At 42.1% G+C, this 20,925-nt stretch overlaps 1 long non-coding RNA gene across 1 annotated transcript; it reads right to left on the minus strand.

The window, feature by feature from the left end:
- Positions 1–10,645: 10,645 nt before the first annotated feature.
- On the minus strand, positions 10,646–16,371 carry LOC146174682 (uncharacterized). The gene is made up of 3 exons (XR_014702356.1): positions 16,103–16,371; positions 15,295–15,343; positions 10,646–12,067 (listed from the first exon to the last, which is right to left on the minus strand). It is a non-coding gene; the product is annotated as an uncharacterized LOC146174682 (long non-coding RNA).
- Between the last annotated feature and the right edge of the window lie 4,554 nt (positions 16,372–20,925).

Consider the following 20,925-nt stretch of genomic DNA (forward strand, 5'->3'; position numbering starts at 1 on the left):
TTCCATCAGAGGGGGGAGGTGAGGTACCATTTCAATTGAATGTTACTTTCACGACAGCGACTTGCCTCTCTTCAGATGTAACCACTATTAATGTGGAATGATCGGTTCAGTACATTGTCAAATTACTGCTTGTGTCCTTCGTTCCTTGAAATAATAACGTGTGAATTGACGTTTGTATTCAGTGTTGCCGCCATGATTTGATTTTCTCGTTATCAAAGCTAGTTCTAGTGTTGTTATAGCGTGAACACAACAAAATTACGAGGGTGCATATTACGGATGATGTGTTGATTCACCCAAACAACGAGAGAAAAGTTACCAAATTTTTTCTTGTAGGTTTCCCATTCCAATCGCAAAGGATCTTCAGAGTCAGCAACGGAGACCAACGCCACAGCAACAGACAGGGCTAGACAGGCCAGAATCATGGTGACAACATGCGCAGCCTGTAGCGACGAAATGGGGAAGTGTTGGTTCCAATCTTTACTGGTGGCGTGGCGGACGCTCGCGATACGGCCGCAGCGTTCAAAGATGACGAGCCAGGTTTTATAAGGGGCAGCCGGATTCGAAAGCTCCTGGAAAGGAGAAAAATAGTTAAAATGCAGAAAGGCAGACGCAATAACAAAGAACGTTGTTTCATACCAAAAGAAACAAATCCTTACACTTAGCAAGCTTACTGGAAATAACTAGAAAACAAAAACAAGTTCGCCCTTTAAGCCATCATCTCTTTTCACCAATGTACCCAGCTTCAGAAACAGGCACTGTTTTAAATCCCTTTGCGTGTATTTACAAAGTGCTACGAAATTGTTTTATGCATGACCTACAAAATGTTGCCTAAATTTTTTATACCACTTCGCTCTATTCTCTCTGATGATAATTGTTCTTTAGCAGCCATTCACGCTTCAATCACCGACGTGCACTTACTCGCCAGTTGGCCCGTTAATATACGCGACTAGCCCAGCCTTCATATTGGTTATTCATGTCGCGATACGGAATCACAAAGAATCCTTCCGGAAGTGCATGTTTTCACATAAGCACATTTCGAAAGCAGTGTGAAAAGTACCATGCCACTTAAAACAGGAATACATATTCATATCAGACGACTAATCAAAAAGAATTGAATTTTTATGCCCTAAGCTAAACTTATATCCAACACCCGTATTAAGGAAATTGGTGCATCTTCCAACTAGCACCTAAAGCATTGCTGCGTATAAAGATTGCAAGGAAGACCATACGTCGAGCTCTACAGTTCATCTTACAGATATAACAGCGTGGGTTTCTACATAAGTTTTAACTTCTATAGTTGATCTCCCGTATAAGTTAAACGGCCCACTGCCTCGATGTCTCACATAATGCTTAGAAACCTACTGAAAGCTTAAGCATTTTCAGCTTCTAAAAATGGCAGGAATACACTGATTTTTTTAATTACAAAGATATTTTTAACGAATTATGTATACAATGAATGACGATCAAGACTTGTAATAGGACATGGAGTGGATTTTACGTTTTTTAATGCAATTGGTTTGCCAAGACACGACAATATTGTCACTGAATGACCATTTCACAATGCGGTTACCTCACCAACAATCACCAAGTGCTGTCACACCTATATATGCGTTGCGCCACAGCCGAATAATATAAAACAGACAATCTCAAGTCAAATATTCGATACTATCCTCTACTTAAAGAATATGCCTCTATCAGTTTCTTATACGTGTGACGTGGCCACAAAACTAACTAAAATAGGTGTCCGTCGAAACTTTCTTTCAGCGAAAGATGGGCGCGCACCCGTCAATCCTGAGCGACAGCAATATCATCCCAAACGAAATCCCCCGTGTAAGTATTTACCCTCTAATTTCTCTCCTTTTCTCTCATAGAACCGATTTCCGCACTTGTGCTTTCTGTTAAACATTGCTTCTTTAGGTCTGATAATTTGCAGGATCATACTTTCTATATATATTTTAATATATATATATATATATATATATATATATATATATATATTATCTTCCGCTATTTACACTCACGCAGCTGTCACCAAGTTTGGATCAACGGCCTCTTGTGTGTGATCTGCGGAGCTGAGTCCACAACAATGCCACTCACAGCCAGGTTTCAAAGAGCGCTTACTTTCTTCTGGCCCTTTGATCGGCTTCTACGCGCTTAATAATTTGAGAAACGGCTCTTTCGCGCAACTTCGAGAAGACTACTGAGCACGCGAGGCTGGCTTTTAATACGAAGACCTAAGAGTTCTCACTAATATATTTACGGAACCTTTTACACTACTGGTATGCAGAGGTGGGCATTTGACCTCAAAAAGTGCAACCTCACCTCAACCTGAATAAAAATTTCCTGACCTTACTCAACCTCAACCTCACGCTTTGAGGTTGAGGTTTGACCAGGTGACCTCACATCATTTTTTCTGATGCCACCACCGACCTCACTCAACCTCACCTCAAACTCAAACTGTGAGTTATTTGAGGTCGGTCGCTCGACCTCAAAAAAATAAAAAAAAATAAAAGGTTTTTCACTTGAGAACACTAACTATAAAACGTCATGGCACAAGTCCTGTGCGGTGACACGCCAGAATGACGACATAAATTTTAAACAACATTGAATATGATGAGGGTTACTTGTAAAGTAAAAAAATTTAAATGAACATTTGCCAGCGGGGCTACTGATTCATAGCAGGCTGACCTAATAACGGTAGTATAATTGGTCAGTTTCAACTCTTCAAATTTTATTTTTATTTGTTTTGATATGGTGACTTTTGACCTAATTCCCGCTGTAATGCTTATGTGTCCTTGGTGCTGCTGGATGCGAACTCCCGATGGTCTGCAGTGAAACGTCGCACATATCTGTGACCGTCAAATAGTGTTTCCTCATGACAAGCAAGTTATAATTTCTTGGTGAAGACATTTTCCTGCGATTTGAAATCGAATCGGATGACAAAATCACAAACAATCTAATGTTTCTTCAGTGTAACGTCTCTGTTACAAAAAAAAAAAGTAGATCGATAACTTGCGTATATATGGAAGTTGTAGTACCATAACATTCTTTTATCAAACTGACTTCTGACGTGGGACTTATCACAAGAGGCGGACAGAACAAAATGTTGCCATATGCAGAGACGCTTAGTTACGAAAAGGTAAAGCGTGCTTGACTTTTGACATTGCGTTACTTTCGATAATCCTGACGAGTGGGTTGTGCGGTATAGAACAAACGCCATGACAAATTATTGGAAAGATTACCCTCCTTTCTACTTATAATAACTAATGGTGAATTTGCAGCCCCAAAACATTCCTTTTATCATTGATGTAAGTTAAAGAAATAATACGTTGGATTAGGGATAATTCGCACATCACCTTGAGATGCCGAGAGAAGCTCAAAAGCTAGTTTCCTTGTCCACACAGTTTCTTGTCGCAGTGAATGCATTCCAAGTTTACAGTGCTTTTCGTTTCTTTTGCGTGGTTATTGTAACGGAAATGGCCTTCGATGTCTTCGTCAATTCGACAACTGCGCGCGCACACATCATCGTCGGTATAGATTTTTTCGCTATATCTGCCATAACCACACCTGCCATAACCGAAACCATGTCTTGCACCCTCGACGCCGAACGCAACAATACGATAGACCTCGAAGAAGAAGGGCAGACCTCAGCTGGAAAGGGCGGAAACTTCCGTCATAAATTACAGCAAGTCGCCGACCACGGCATGGCTGCGTGTCTTCGCTTGAAAAAGACGGCCACGGTAAATGGCGAAGAACACAGCATGTCGTTTAGATGCTCCTATTTCTTTTTTTCCGATTTCGGGCGGCTCACCGACGCCGTTTGCGGGCGACTTCCAAGCAGACGTTCCAGGAACGATTGGTGTCAATGAGAACGTGTGGCTAAGACACCAGCTTCTAGTCGCGACGAGAGAACCACGCCCACTGGGAGAAGGAAGCGCTAACACTTAACCCATGCTACGGGAGTTGTTTCGTTTTCTTCGACTGCACAATATCCGTCAAGAGATGAAGACTAGCAGGTGGTGAGCAGGGTGGCAAAGCGTCTACAGGGAGGAAGAGCAGAGTTTGAACACTGACTAGCGTTTCCCTCCTGCGAAACGATGAGATGCCTGCATGGTCGACAAGCGACAGAAGTCCGCGCAGCCGCCGCGGTGTTCCGAGAAGCGAGAAGGACCTGTCTTCATATTTCTTTAGACCAACAGGAATACGCCAATCGGAGGTATAGCGCACAACCAAAAGCCAAAGAAGTAAAAAAAAAAAAAAAAAAAAGAAAAGAATGTTGCGAGAGGAAGAATCTGAGAATTGTCTTTTCTTATTTATTTTTTTTCTTAGGAGGAGGAGGGGGGGGGGTGGAAGGGTGACGACTGGCCGTACCACAGAAAAGCGGCCGGTTGTGAGTAAACGCGGGTGCACAAACGCGAGAGGGGGCACTGGTAAATGACCACACAAAACGAAAACAAGAAGTGAGGAAAAATAGGGGTGGTGCAAGTGTACTGAAAAACTAACAAGAAGAGGAGACGCAGATCTTCACTCGCGCATTCACACGCTCGAGCACCGCGCACACAACTCGCTCTCTCGCCCACACTGCCACTGTCCTTGTAACTCTCGGCCCCGTTGACAGAAACGCACTTAAAAATACCTAAAACTCACAAACGCCCAGAGGCGCGCGTATCTGCAGTGGCTTACTTTCCAAGAAATGCCGAGGGGTTCCCGGGTCCGCGCTTTGTCCGCTAGTGAGATCGGACACCGGCTGCGGAGCCGAAAGAGCAGAAGCCAGCTTACGAACAAAAGGCGCGCCCGCCACTTTGGCTGCAAGACGGAGGGGAGGCCCTCGATAAACAAACATGTAAATGAAAAAGGCGCAAGCTCACGTAGGGTATGAGAATGACTGCAAGCAGTCGTCAGTCACCTGTCTGTGCTTCAATGATTCTTCGAGAAGGGCACATTAAATTTATATTTTTATGTAAGGGTTAATTTAATGTCTAGTGACTTATAATAATAATAATAATAATAATAATAATAAAAGAGTGGATTGCACTGATACAACTACGATCTACCGTCCTATTGCTTGCTTTCGTTTTAACTCGTACCATATACAATAGCAAAAGCAGATTTTATTTACTAAAATACAGTCTTCGTGGGGTGACTTCTCGTCAAGCCATTTATCTCTCGTCTCTTCTGCATCCTTGTTCTTTCCATATTACTCTCTGAAACCTCCTCTCTCGTGCCATCCTCCCCAAGCAATTCCTTGGTTGCTGGATCTTGCGCTTCCGTCTTTTCTACTATTCTAGCTTTTTTTTTTTTTTTCCGAGAAGTCGACATACCCACGTAGGTCTGGAAACTCTTCGAGTTTGCGCAGACTTTCTTCACTTTCCAAACTCGCTCGGAATGGTGGCGGGATCTTGTTTCACCTTCTTTCGAGTCTGCAGCCGTCGTCCAACCCCACTCGTTTGCCGCGCTGCGCTTTACGCCCCCCCCCCCCCCCCCACCTTTTTTTTCGTGTCGAACGCAAACGCACAGACGCAAACGGTTCGTTACGTGCGCGTTGGTAGCCAAAAGAGTGTACACGACAGGCATTATGAAAGGTGTTTTTCCGGCTATTTTATCGCTGTGGGAAACAATAATTTCTACCTCACAAGCCGACCTCACTAAGTTACGACCTCACTCAACCTCAAACTCACGCATGAGGTTGAGGTCTCATTTGCTGACCTCACTCAAAAATATTTCAGGTGTTGCCGACCTCACCTCAACCTCACCTCACTCCGTGAGGTTGAGGTCATTTTGAGGTTGAGGTTGACCTCATGAGGTCGAATTCTCATGAGGTTGCCCACCTCTGCTGGTATGTATTTTTAACCACTCGTTGCATAAGGAAGATTAAGATGAGAATCGTACACAGGGGTCATTTCCGCCCAATACACGAAGTGCCGCCGCCTTCAAAAAATCAGGAGCAGAAACGACTTTTCGTAAAGGCCTAGCGAGAGCGCACACTTAAGGTGCTCTTTCGAAAAGAGAAAGAAATACACCATCATCCATTCGTATACTGCCCACTCCGCTGCATTTATATATGTCCGAGATGTCGCATCATCGACAGAAAATTGCAGAGCAGATTCATCTTCTTTGTTCCACGTAACACTTTAAGACATCATTTCCCTGCACTTGCTCGAACCAACATTCGTAACAGCAGTTTTTCTTGCACTACAATTACTACATATATGCATAGTTGAAAGTCGCTATGTGACAAAGTCACTGTATGGTAGGAGTAACGTTAAGAGATAGGAAGCGTGCAGAGTCGGTAAGAGAAATAACTCGTTACGGACATTCTAGTGAAAATCAAGAAGAAGAAATGGGCATAGGCAGGACATATAATGCGCAGAGAGGATAACCGATGGTCGGTTAGGGTGACAAACTGGATTCCAAGAGAAGGAAAGCGTAGCAGGGGGCGGCAGGAAGTTAGGTGGGCAAATGAGGTTAAGAAGTTCGCAAGGGTCAAGTGGATGCAGCTAGCACTGGACCGGGTTAATTGGAGGGATATGGGAGTGGCCTTCGCCCTGTAGTGGGTATAGTCCGGCTGATAAAGATGATATCACAATATAATTCACTTCTGCCGTTGTAGGCAAGCCCAGACCGAAAGGAACTAGGTCATAGATGAGCATTGGGTGCCTCATCCAACGGCTGTACACACAGATAATTAAAATAGCGCAGAAGAGCGTCGGATCGCCTAAAGTCTGTTTAAGAGAAATTCCTGGAACCGAATACAGCCAAACTCTCATTCCTCGTTCTCATTCCGCACTCTTAAAAAAAAGGTAGTAGTGGTTACTAACTTTTAGGGTAGTAACTGCTTGTCACATATGTTACTAACTAGTTAGTAAGTGCAGGTTAGTATCTGCTAGGTAGTAGCATATACTACCTCTAGAAGGTAGTAATCAGAACTACCTCCAGTAAATTTTACTACTTCTAGATGTAGTATCAGCAACTACATTTAGTAAACTTTACTACCTATATAAGGTAGTAAGAGCAACTACCTTTACTAGTATTCACTACCACTGCAGGTAGTGAGAGTAGCTACTTTTAGCAAAGTTTACTACCTATAGAAGGTAGTAAGAACAACTACCTTTACTAGTATTCACTACCACTGCAGGTAGTAAGAGTATCTACCTTCAGCAAAATCTACTACCTATAGGAGGTAGTAAGAGGAACTACTTTTAGCAAAATACACTACCTCAGAGGTAGTAATAGCAGCTACCTATATCAACATATACTAACTCTGTAAATAGTAACAACCACTACTTTTAGCAATATGCACCACCTACAGAAGGCTGTAACAGTAATAAACTGCCATAAAAAATACTACACATTTAACAAACTCCTCTGCTTTGTTGCTATAACCACTAACCTGAACGCTGGATTACATAAGATGGAAGCACTCAAGCAGTGGTCCCATACATGGCTTCCAAAAAAACAAATTGAACACAAGTGTGGCTAAGAAGATGAGACTTTATTTCTCATTATTCAGTTCAAGCATTCAACTTTCTAAACAAAAAAACAGTTTCCCACATCACAAGTGGTGCAAAGGAGATTTGACTGAAGACGAGAAAACTACTCAAAAAGAAAGCAGGTACTTTTGTTCTGTTTTGGTTATAACTTATTACACATTCATATGAGACAGTTATTTACATCAGAGTTGAGTGTGTTGAACTTGAAACCTTTATAGGAGGTTAAGGTATTGAAGGTTTGTAGAGCCTGGTGTGTCTTTGAACACCTTAAGCAATAATGATGACAAGTGATAGAAGGAATAGCATACAAGAACTATCAGGATATGTCTATGGAAGTTGCTTTACAACAATAATTTAACCAGACATGTGCAATAAAAATCACAACTAAAAGAGGGTTTTTTGGCAAAGAATGGAAGTACCAGCTTATGCACTGCCTAGCCTTCTGCCTTGGCTGCCTCTAGCAATACCTCTGGTATGAGGAAATCTTTTGCTGATTATTTGTCCATTAAAATCCTGCATATGTATTGAATACTTGTCGGAGCCATAGTTAAAACTGGTCAACTGTCCACTCTATGACAACTAAATGAAACAGATGTTAGATCTTCATGAAGCACTATAAAAGAATATTAGCAATAGCTATCATAATAGACTGTCAGAGTCACAAAAGAATGTGTCAAAATTGCTTCAAACAGAATGTGCTGCTTATATCAAACTGACCTACTAATACACAATAAATTGAAACAGCACATCAGCAATTCCTACGCGGACTCAAAACTGGTTTGGTTTGGTCTGTGGGGCCTAATGTTCCAAAGAACCTCAGGCTATGAGACACCATAGTAGAGGATTGCAGAAATTTCGACCACCTGGGGTACTTTAATGTGCACTAAACATCGCACAGCCCACGGGCGCCTTGCTTTTCGCCTCCGAAGAAAAGCGGCCACCTAGGCTCGGATTCGATCCACATTAGCGTCCTAATCACTGCACCACCCCAAAGACTCAAAACTGTCTCCCAAAAATGCCCATTTAAAACATTCCTCACATCCTAAAATTATGCGACAGCCAGCTTGTCACAATGCACATTACTAATTATTAAAAGGATGCCTGTTAGGTTTATAAATTGCTGGATAGACCTGCTAAATAAGACCAAGCTCATTAAGAATAACTGAAGGCTTTCAGAGCAGCGTTACATAACCTACAGTATTTTCGCTGACTTTATTGATTACAATCATTAGGAAAGATCAATTTTCTCTTCAAATTTTGGTTCAAAGAAAAAAGTGCCAATAATTGCTTTGAAATAGCAGACTGAAATATTTGCACCAAGCTACTGTTTATGTAAAGTAATTTTCCCACTGGCCTTAAATGATAAGTCGCACAATAAAAAATGTGCCACATGCAGCTGTACCCCTTCAGCAACCCAAGACGCATCCTGGAAAACAAAATCGCTTTTCGCTGGAGTGCTTTGTTGCTGAAATCACGCTCCGTTAATACACGCTTTGCTGCTAAAAACCAGCGATTAAAATATTAGCTAACGAGATTTATTAATTGATAAACTTCACAAAGCAAAGAAATACTGCAGACTAAGTTATATGACTCAAGAGCTCTTATCTGATTGCAGTAGACTAGGACATTTCTTGTAAATCAGAGCATAGCGCGGGAACAAAAACGGGGACGACGACAGGACAGGACAAGCACTAACTTTCAACTGAGCGTTTATTGCAGAAATGATCACATATTACACTTCGGGATCAGCAATGAATGAGAAAACACACAATTACGGTCAGACAGCCACGTGCTAGGCCAAGAATTCAAGCTCCTTGCTTGGCAGTGCAACAGACGCCTTGCTGAAATATTTATCCCTTGTCCGAGCTATCTCCAGTGCTTCTGTTATCTCCCTTGTCGGCTCGATACGATGTCAATACACGATGATTGTCTTTTCAAACAGGGGATGGCAAGGTGGTTCCACATCACATCTTCTGCAGTGCGCAGCGAGATGGCAGTCTGTAGCAATGCTGCCAACTTTTTTATAGTGCTCTAGAAGACACACGTTTAACATCAGTCAGTCTTGCCGACGTAGTGCTTTCCAGATGAAAGTGGAATTTTATAAACAACCCCCTCCTGTAGGGCATGTAAGGGTCTCTGTGTTTAATCGGACACTCAGGCTTCAGCGTTCACATAGGACAGGATTTTTTTGCACAAACTGAAAAGCTTTTTTGGTGCAGTAAACAGGACATTTACGCCAGAACATTGCCCCACCTTCCTTAAGTTATCAGCAACCTTATGCAGGTAGGGAATGAAACTACTTTCTTTATTCCTTCTTTCCTCCTTTTTCTTCTCATCTGCATGCTCGCTGTTCGTCACTCATGCGTGCCGCAAATTTCTGCAATGCAGGCTTTCAGCAATGGAAACCATAACGTGGTTAGGGTAGCTCGCCGCCACCTGCAAACGCGCCACCTGCATACTGACACTTTCATCCATGGCTTGATCACATGACTTGCAGAGCGTTAGATAAAAAGAAACCTCACTGCAAGTCATGTGATCATGCCATGGGTGAAAGTGTCAGTACGCAGGTGGCGCGTTTGCAGGCGGCGAGCTACCCTAAACATGTTATGGTTTCCGTTGCTGAAAGCCTGCATCGCAGAAATTTGCGACACGCATGAGTGACGAAGAGCGAGTGGATGAGAAAAAAAGGAGGAAAGAAGGAATAAAGGAAAAGTAGTTGTCATTCCCTACCTGCATAAGGTTTCTCATAACTTAAGAAATGCGGGACAATGTTCTGGAGTAAATGCCCTGTTTACTGCACCAAAAAAGCTTTTGTTTGTGCAGAAAAACCTGTCCTATGTGAACGCTGAAGCCTGAGTGTCCTATTAAACACAGAGACCCTTACGTGCCCTACAGGAGCGGGGTTGTTTATAAAATTACACTTTCATCTGGAAAGCACTACGTCGGCAAGACTGACTGATGTTAAACGTGCGTCTTCTAGAGCACTATAAAAAAGTTGGCAGCATTGCTACAGACTGCCATCTCGCTGCGCACTGCAGAAGATGTGATGTGGAACCATCTTGCCGTCCCCTGTTTGAAAAGACAATCATCGTGTATTGACATCGTATCGAGCCGACAAGGGAGATAACAAGCACTGGAGATGGCTCGGACAGGGGATAAATATGTCAGCAAGGCGTCTGTTGCACTACCAAGCAAGGAGCTTGAATTCTTGGCGTAGCACGTGGCTGTATGATAGTAATTGTTTGTTTTCTCATTCACTGCTGATCCCGAAGTGTATATATATGTGATCATTTCTGCAATAAACCCTCAGTTGAAGTTAGTGCTTGTCCTGTCTTGTCTCCGTTTGTGTTCCCGCGCTATGCTCTTTGATTTACAATGTCTAACCAACACGCCCAGTCTTATTCACTTCTAGGACACTGTCTTTTAAAAGCTTGATACCTTGCGACACCTTGGTGTATATTATATTGACTGGTGTGGACTGAACAGTGTTGATCAGAAAACAGCTTTGCCTATAACTCGAGCGGGAGCAATAAAAGGCCGTTTATATGAATTGTATGCCTTCTTCCAGATTGTTTTCATGTATATAATGGTCAGTGTAGAGGAAAAAAGTGCAGGCATAAAGACTATACATTTGTCATTTGCTAATCCTACACAGGTGACCACAAGCATCAACCAACTGTTACTGTTGATTTTTTGCTCGATTGCAGCGTCAACAAATAGCTAACATCATATCTATGCCCAGATATTGCAGAGTTGGGTGCCCTGCTAAAATTTAGGATGTGAAGCTTGCTTACAGAAATCTAACAGACCATCAAAATCTGGCTAGCATTAGTACAGACTTGAAAGGCTGTTGTGGAGACCGGCTGAACAGAGCTAAATGTCACAAGGAAAAGCACAACACTGCTAGAAGAAAAACAATAAAATGTTGTGGAAACCAAAATGTTACATGCGCAGTCGGATCTATAATAATACAAACCACAACTCAGTGATAAAACCATTTGTTGCATTTCACCTAACGACTCTTGGGAGATACCTTGCACATACTTCAGCACGTCACTCAGCATTCACGTATGGAGCCAAGTAACTATCACATCTTCCCTACAAAACTCATGGGATAATTTCAAACACAAGAGGCATGGTCTGCAGTATTTTCCAGGTACCTGTACATTTCAAACTCACGTAGTTAATAGTTGGTGAGATGAACATGCTGTTACAATTACAACCAACACAAACCCATAATTTTCAGATACATCACACATGAAATGAGGTTTTCTTTTTTGCTAACCACCACAATGTAAATAGATTTGCTTTAGAATGATTTCTTTTTTCACTGCTTACTCCATTATTAAAAGAAATAATGCAGACAGACCAAGGAAGTTGTCCATTCATACTAGCATCTTTAGCAGTGTTTAGGGTATGACCTTAAACGTGCATCCCTGAACGTGTAATGGCTTGCAGAAGGGCACTGCAGTGTGCTTGCTGGTAGATGATTTAGCGCGTCCCTCATTTGTGCTGTGGTGTGTAAGGTGAGCAGCAGGTAGGTTCCAGGCATTGGCCAGTCTGAAGTGCTCAGGTAACTGCATATATAAAGAGGGGAAAAAATCAACAAGTGAGACCAAGCACACAACTCCTTTCCCAGTAATCAAAACAGACAGTTATAAATTCAGTACCTACGATCAATCAAGAGGATTCTGGGCAAGCAACGTTAACAAGACTGCTCACAACATGATGAACAAAATGCTAGACTTCAGCCTCAATACAATGTACTGTGTTTGCCAAAAGTAACCAGCCTGCATGGTTTACTTCTCGCTCGTATGGGAGAGACTTTACAGTTTCCCTAAAGATGAAAAGAACATGAAAGGCAGTTAAGGTTTTACCTTGCCTTCTAAGATTTAGAACGGGAGGTGGCATAAGCGCTTCACAATATGGATGATAGGCAAACCTCGAAGCCTGGTTTTTAGAAAAAATACCTAACATCCCACAAGTCTCAAATGAGGCTATTTTGATTAATATTTTTTTTTACTCCATAACTGTGAGGCACACCTACCTTAAAATTAGAAAATGGATAAGACAATTGGTGCTCTAAATGTGTATGAATGTTTCTGTTATGCATAAAATTAAAGCACATGAAACATTTTCCCAAATATGGCATGTTTGAACAGAGATGGTTGCTTCAAAACTCAAAGCAAAATTACCCCATCGCCCCATAAATTCCTCCATAAATTGTATTAAGTTTCAGGACCTAGTCTCCTGGAAGAGATGAATAAAGAGTCTAAGTGAACACATTGCATTATTCTGCTTCCAACAATTATCAAAAATGAAACATCCGGCTTCTCAAGCATCGTCACAACTCTTTGAATAAAGGTGTAAAATTAGCAAACAATTCCCGTTGCTAAAATTTTACGCTTATGTTAAGGCTGAGACCTGCACTGTGAAGAGACAGGATATGTGATTACACTATTATAAACATTCGCTGGTTTGTTACATAAGCAGGATATAGTGGCACAGCCATTTGTGGGTGCAGGGCGTGAAGTGACGACCATAGGAATGCACGTAAACTATTGGTTTGAAATTTCCAAGTTATAGACTGCAACTATGGCATATCTATGGCAATTTTCTTCATTTATCATAACTAGGTGCATTCTAGAGCAAAAAAAAAAAGGTTGTGTAAGATGTCATTTCAAAGCCAGTATTTTTAAATCACTCCAACATGAACCTGTCACATTTATTCCACACATCTACATTTTGTTCAAATTTCTTAAACAAGGCAACCTGATCTCCTTATCTTGTAGTACTTGTAATGGGCAAACCTGAACAGGAAATTAAGAAATAGTGTGGAAATGCCTGCTCTACGAAGAAATAAATTAACCAAGGGGAGGAAAAAGATCCCAACATTATTTCATGAATAAATGCCTGTTACAAAAGAAATGTAAAGCAAGTATGCCCACAGGGGAAAGACAAAGCAACAATCTGGGTATGCGAAAGTCATCAGTGATGCACTGTGAAAAAAAATATATATATATATATATATATATATATATATATATATATAAACGCAGGCTGTGGCGGTGCCACTATCCATGAATGTGGATAGCCGCTCGTGGCACCACCCTTAGAAATCCAGTTGTAAAGGACAGTTTTCAGTATATATATAGTTGTAAAGGACAGTTTTCAGTATATATATATATATATATATATATATATATATATATATATATATATATATATATATATATATATATATATATATATATATATATACTGAAAACTGTCCTTTACAACTGGATTTCTAAGGGTGGTGCCACGAGCGGCTATCCACATTCATGGATAGTGGCACCGCCACAGCCTGCGTTTGTCACAGATCAGCCTTGGCTTACAATAGCATAATCATGTATGGTTTCACTTTATGTTAAAGGTAGTAGGGTTAGCGTATGGGCAATATTCTGAGGAGCGGGGAGTCTTGTATGTTGATTTTGTGCCTTCACTTTGCGCCCTTCTTCCAATGCTCGAAAAAAAGAAAAAAAAATAACAAGTTTCAGCTTTGATAACCTTACTGGAAACAATACAATGCAACATGTTTTCTCATATTCTTTCTCATCTCTTAGAAACTTGATCGTTAATTTTAGGAAAAATTAGGAATGGAGTTCTTTCCATTAATTCCTGAATAAGACTACTATGTTGAAATGCACCGAATTTAGGACAGTGTTTAATGTGCTGCATTCTGTGTATGAAAAAAAAAAACAGATATTCGCGAACATTTCGCTATCAAGTGGTTATCCATTCTGCACAGGTGTGCCTTACAGTCACAGTGAAAAAAAAAAAATTAAAATGGCCTTCTTTCACACTTGTGGCACATCTGAATTTTTTTTTTGTAAGTAGAGACTTTCTCACAGTATCAGAAACATGCCTGACATTCTACACTCTTTCTCCTTTTTGCTCCAAGCACATAAAATATATTGATCAGTGCCTGCATACCTCAATCCAAATTGATTTCAAAGTTGCAAAAAAAGTACACGTGCCGAAAAGCTGCTTACGCCAAGATGTCAGTCACACTTTTCCTTCTGAAATACTAGCAATAGCACAAAACTAATTTCACTGCTGGTGTATTGACCTATGTGTGTACAATATCAAGACAGCCAAAAAAACTGTGCGAATAAAGGCCTCTAAGATCAAACTAGCTGCAAGCGCAGTGAACATGAAAGACATTAAGGAAGTGAAATGACTTTTTTATTTCTGGTTTGAAACTGTTTACTACTGTAGCATTTTAAACCTTCCATCAAAAGCCACGACACAAAGTATCAACGAATGCAACTGCCCATTACTGCTAACTGCCCGCCTGTGCTGTGAACAACACTAAGATACGCATAATTCCTAAAAAAATACAAAAGCCTTTAGTAATGAAAGCAATCACTCTTGTAATGCACATTTGACTACGTGTGGTCACTCAAATAATTCTTGAGAATCGCCATTCTACAGCTAAACACCTAACGGCTGAGTAGTACACGAGTTAGTACCTTGGCGTCAGCCCACCATGTTTTACAGAGAGAGGAATAATTTTTGTACTTTCACACAGGCACCAAAACTAAATACAGCGACCAATGTGAAACATGCGCAACACCGCAACAACCTGCTTTTTGAGCACTGTTTCTACTCATTGCATTAATGCACCCACCTGCTAGAAAAAAAGGCGAGTTTAAAAAAGACTAAGAAAATACTTATCTAAAACTAAAAATTGAGAACCACAATGGTTATATTAAGAGATGAATAAATGGCAAAATAAAAGCTTATTCGTTCACTCACTTACCTCGAAAAGGATCACACAGGTCACAGCTCGTTCGGGGTACTTATCACATCTGTTAGGAAAAAAAAGGGGGGGAATATGGAAAAGGAAACACTCAACGCACCTCCCCCCCCCCCCCATTACAAGTTAAAAAAAAAACGCATAAAGATTATATTTAAGACAATAACAAAGATAACTTCATTAAAATTTCATATTTTCTCCCGCCCTTTCGCACATTTTCTTCGTCGAGCGTCAGCTCTAGTTGACGCCGCACTGCGCTCTACTTCGTCCTTTCTTCCAGCGCCCGCTCCCATTGACGACGCACTGCTGCTCTGAGTACCGTGATCGCGCACTCTCACACCAAAACATGGACGCTTTATTCGCTGCGCACTAGGCCAGCGCCCGCTGACTAGGCCCATTCAAAAAACAAAAAACACCACAACCGAAATAAGGCAAACATGGACGGCCCGGCGCCGCCACGTCGGAGGCACGGTGCAGGTGGGGGGTTGTCGGTTTACATGTTCCCAGGCGCACTCACGGGACGGGACGCTCACGTGTGGTTCAAGGTTCACACAGCCGCAGCCAAGGCGGGAATTCCCGGCTCAATAATTCACCGCTAACACATCTAATACACACCAGCCAAGATTATATCAAGAGATATACGCCATAACATAACTTTTTCGCGGTAGGGACGAACCTGCACATGAAAAGCGACAGCTTCCGAAGAATTGTATTACGAAGAGGTTTTGAGACCACACGCAACAGTATTAACAGCGCGTACATCTTTCAATAGCAACATTAAACAAACAATAATTTCAAGCAGCGTACTCACATTTTCAAGCAATCACGCCAGTCCATTTCATTCTTCCGTGTTGATGCCGGCGTTGCCACGGTACGGTGCAAGCGGTGTATGACAGTGAATCTATTTACCACTACTTCCCGTACTTCAGAACACCTATCGAAGTGCACATGTTACACATCAATTCTGCGGTCCATGCAAAGAACCACAGCACAAAAAAAGCAGCACAACGAAAGGAAACAGCGTCCACAATCGCACCGCACGACAGCAAAGGCAGAAAGGCAGCATGGTGACATCGCACCTCTCCGCCACTGATGACTTCGGATTGGTTCGGATTGACCTATCAGTGGCTTTTTAACTGTCGCCGCCTAGACGAATTTTCGGTTTCGGAAGTCAGTTTAGGCGATCTTTCTTTCGTTCTTTCTTATTATTTTTTTTTTTAATGGAAAAGCAGCGCACATTTTGAGTCCAGGGCTCATTTATGTAACCCCACTCCCCTCTATAATGCCTTGGCGATTGAGGGTATGGCAAATAAATAAACATAAAAGCAAAATAGAATAGCAATGTAATCAGGAGTGTTGAATACTTCAATATTCCTATCGTATATAGTATCACATATCTTCTGAGTCATTCAGATATCATCTTCTGAGTCAGATATCATTTACTACCCCTGCTTCCAGAGAGGTAGTAAAAAGGTATTGCAGTCAAAAAACGTAGTAACAGCAGGAGTTACTACCATGTTACTACCTGAGAAGGTAGTACAAATGTAGTAACGGTTAAAAAAGGTAGTAACGGCAGCCGTTACTACCTTTTTACTACCTTTTTTTCTAAGAGTGCGGTTGCCACTTCTTTGGTGCGCCTCCTTCACAACGAGACCCCCTCCGGAGGTGCTCAGCAGCTAACAATGGCTTCCGCTGCGCAAACTAGGCCGTGACGGATGAGCCGACTCAGTGACAGAGCGAAACTGCACTTTCTATCTTGCGCACGATGCACCCTGGGCAGCGGCGCTTCAAAGGCCAGTCAGCGGAAGTGAAACTGATGATCTTCGAACGAAAATGATCACCTAAGAGGTGACGACAGACGAAAGCTCAATGCTTCTTGGCGGCGCGTTTCACGGCCCTCGAGTTAGTGGATGATCTCGAGGCTGTTCACGCATGAGCGTAGAAATACCATTGCCTTTGGAGAGCTCTAACTGTAGCAGCAACGGCAGAAGAACACTGAAAGTTCTAATTTTATTTCGCTTGCTGAAAGCAGCACCGTGAGGGCACGCCAATGCAAGAGAAAAAGAAGACTATTGCATTGTTTAGAGGCTAACAGAGCAGAGGAAATGCACAACGCAAACTTATACAAGCACACAGATCGTATACAGTAGGCCAACTGCGCATAGCCAAGCTCGGCCCCAGCTTTTGCAATTCATTTGCGCGGGAGACGTCCGGTAAATGAGTGTACGTTTACGATAATACGTCATAGGTATGCTAAAAGCCTCTCATCTACCGTAGTGGCGGTGACATGCAGAAGAGGAGGCTAAGGCATTCGGGCACAGGTCAGAAACTCAAATCATTCGTGCGGATCACAAGGTCTAAATGCAAAACAAACATTCTCTTGAACTTTATTAGAACAGCCAACCTTTTTTATTTCATCTAATACCCCTTTAAAATTTTTGCACATTCCATTATGCCCTGAGACACTAAACAACGTTATTAAAAACAATGCAAAAAAACAGCTTGGCAACTGCAAACCGCTGCCTCAGTGCTCGTCACAACACGGAAATGATACATCGTTCTCGGCTGGCCCCTGATTCAAATGACGTGGAGCTCTCCGTGTTGTGAGCTTGCGTAGTTGCAACCACACCGGACACAGAATGATTGCCCTGTGAGACCGCTATTCGCTCATGATTATACGTCATTCATCGTCTCATTTTCTGGAGTTAATATTTTCTTGCGCGAAATTCAGTGTTGGACCATGGTATCATAAATGACCAGTGTAGCTTGGAAGTAAAAAGCACATGCTTAATTTAGATTCATCGTTTATTTCTGGCGAATTTTCATAGATGAATTAACCGCTCTTTCTTTGTTTACTGTAAAAAGCTCGATTTCTACAGAGCTTATGAACAAAGAAATTAGCCGTATCAACGTAAAGCACTTCATCATGGCTCTTCCAGTATGTTGCTAAGAACTATGGCGTAGTACGTACACTTGCTATCATTGTTATGTCTCGAATAAAGACCCTCTAATGCGCTCACCACGATTGTTTGCTATCGGGTTGCAGTTCGTGTTCTGAAGCAGGTTGACGTAATAAATGTAAGCTTAGACAAAAATGGAAGATTTCCGCCGTCTTTGTTCAGTGTCAAGAGCACCGTGCGAGAAATCTACATTATAGGTATCCGAAGATAGTTGTGGTAAGACTGTGATTAATTTTATTATTTTTGGAAAGAAAAACACAGTTGCTGCTTAACCTAATGCGCAGATGATGGATATGCTTTATTAGATTACGTTAGGTGACGTGCCTGTGTGAGAAGGAAATTGTGGCTCCATGTGTTCTTATTAAAAGCTTTCAATTATACGCTCATGTTCGGTCTCTGCATTTACACTGTCGGCGTTACGCCGTTCTTCCTGGGTATCAGCTCAAAACGCTTGATTAGGCACATGGTTACCACTTTCATGACAAATATTTTTATTCCCCTAGTTCAAACTACACCATCAAATAATTGATGGTGTTTCCCATTAAGCTCAATTTTGTATTTTGCGACAGACAGTCAAAAAGTCGAGAAATCATTCAACAACTGACGATCAAGAATAACCAACAATGTTCACTAAAATGCTCTCAAAGCTAACAAAACAGGTTATTGCAATCAAAGAACAATAGCTTATATTTTCGCAGCTTTAAAACGTGTGAAGGACTGTACAAGCAATTCAAACGAAAGTAGGAAGTTCCAGCTAAAACGTGGCAGTTATAAATACGGCAGTCATGGCCAGGGTTATTTATATAAATGCTGTTCTAAAATACGCCATGTTTGAATCAGACGCATGGGAACCCCACGACGAAATCTTCCTGGTTTTATAGGCTGCAGTACAAGACCTATTTTACGGCTTTGCATTAACGGTGGATTTTTCAGAGGCCTGTGCGTCCAGGCTTCTTTTAAGCTCCAGTGAAACGGGCGATGGAATCCCTCCCTATGTAATGGTGGCTGCGCAGACGTCCACCCTTGGCAGCACTCTTCATGGTGGCCACCCCAAGCCTGGAGGAGAAACCCCACGTTGTCCACGGCGGACGAGAAAGAATGGCTACTAGCGGAGAAAAGAAAAAGGCGCACCAGCACCAAACTAGCCCCGTCCAGAAGCTTCTAGGCGGCTTTGACCAAAGGCGCCAAGCGGAAACTCAGCTTGATGGATTGGCGCACGAGCCACAATGGATCGACTTTCCGCGCTTTCGGGGCGCTGTGGCATTCTCGCTTCGCCGTCCCCACTCATGGGCGCTCCCGGGCATGAGGGGAAAGAGAAGGCAGTAGTGAGCGCCTTTCCACCAATGCGTTTTTACAGTTCGCGTCCAAAAACCTCTTCTTTTGCCGCAATTAGGTAGAGCCACTAGTATAGATAAAGTCAAGGTTGTTGTTTTTTGTCAAGATTTTATAATACTCTTGAAACAGAAATAAAGTTATATATATAGATATTTTTGCTTTGGAGCAGCATACATAAATTTTAATAAAGCACATACATGTTACAACTCAAGAAAAGAATGTAAAATACTCCGCTTCTCCCGTTTGTCATTTTTTCTACTTATATGTTCGTTAGTAATGACATCTGACTCTCTGATAATGTCGGCCGCTCTGTTTTTAGCGACTAATGCGCCCATCGTGTAAGTGCTCTAAATATAAGTTGTTCACGCCTTATCGATATACCTTCTTTGCATTTACTTATTTTTAAATCTCCCTCAAATAAGGACAACAGTTTCCGTGCAGGGATTTTTGGATCCTAGATTAAAGCGCACAAAACGTGCGATTTCCATCGTTGCAAACAGAAGAAGTTAAATCTCATGTAAAAGTGGTTTACGGAATCATCCCACCTGAAAAAAATCTTACCAATGAAATACCATTGTTCACTAATTAACGCGTCGCTTTGCAGCGGTCATTTACTCCTAATTGAATGGCAGCATTTAGTTTCAAAGGATTGAATAAAATATATCAAACTATTTAGTTATTTCGTATAAGCTTCATAGCAGTGAAAACAAAATCTATGTTAAAATAGCACTAACGGGAGAGGTGGCGCACTCATTAAACACCGTATGAATACCATGGCATAAAGCCACCGATTGTTAAGAAAATAACGGCCGCCCACGTGTGCCGATTACTTAAAGAACTTCCCAAAGTCAGCGCGCTCGGCCGACACCACAGAGATCTTAACAAGGCCTGCGCACCCCAGCAGCCTACGTCACGACAGGCGGATGGCGATAAAGTACCAGCAAATGAAGGTGCGAGCGCGAATCTGAGTCTAGTCACATGATGTCATCTTGCCCCTTTACCCAAGCCTGTACGCGCAGATTCAGTGGCTGACACCTTATCGCTCATCCGCTTGTTTTGACGTTCGCTGATGGGAGAGAAGATGATGCAAAGGCCTTGTTAGAATCTCGGTGGTGACGGCACGGAGCGGTGCTCTACTCTTCTTCTGCCGTGACCACCGTCAACGTGGCGATGAGTGTGCACCTTCCTTTGGAAGGTGCACACAAAGGAAGGTGCAAACTCATCGCCACGTTGACGGTGGTCACGGCAGAAGAAGAGGAGAGCACCGCTCCGAAGTCTCGCCTATACTGGCCCAGGCATCGTCGTTAATGAGTCTACTTACCAGCGGAGGGCTCCCAAA

This window comes from Amblyomma maculatum, chromosome 11 (genome assembly GCF_055883805.1).
Source record: "Amblyomma maculatum isolate TAMU_Amacu chromosome 11, ASM5588380v1, whole genome shotgun sequence".
NCBI classification, from domain to species: domain Eukaryota; kingdom Metazoa; phylum Arthropoda; class Arachnida; order Ixodida; family Ixodidae; genus Amblyomma; species Amblyomma maculatum.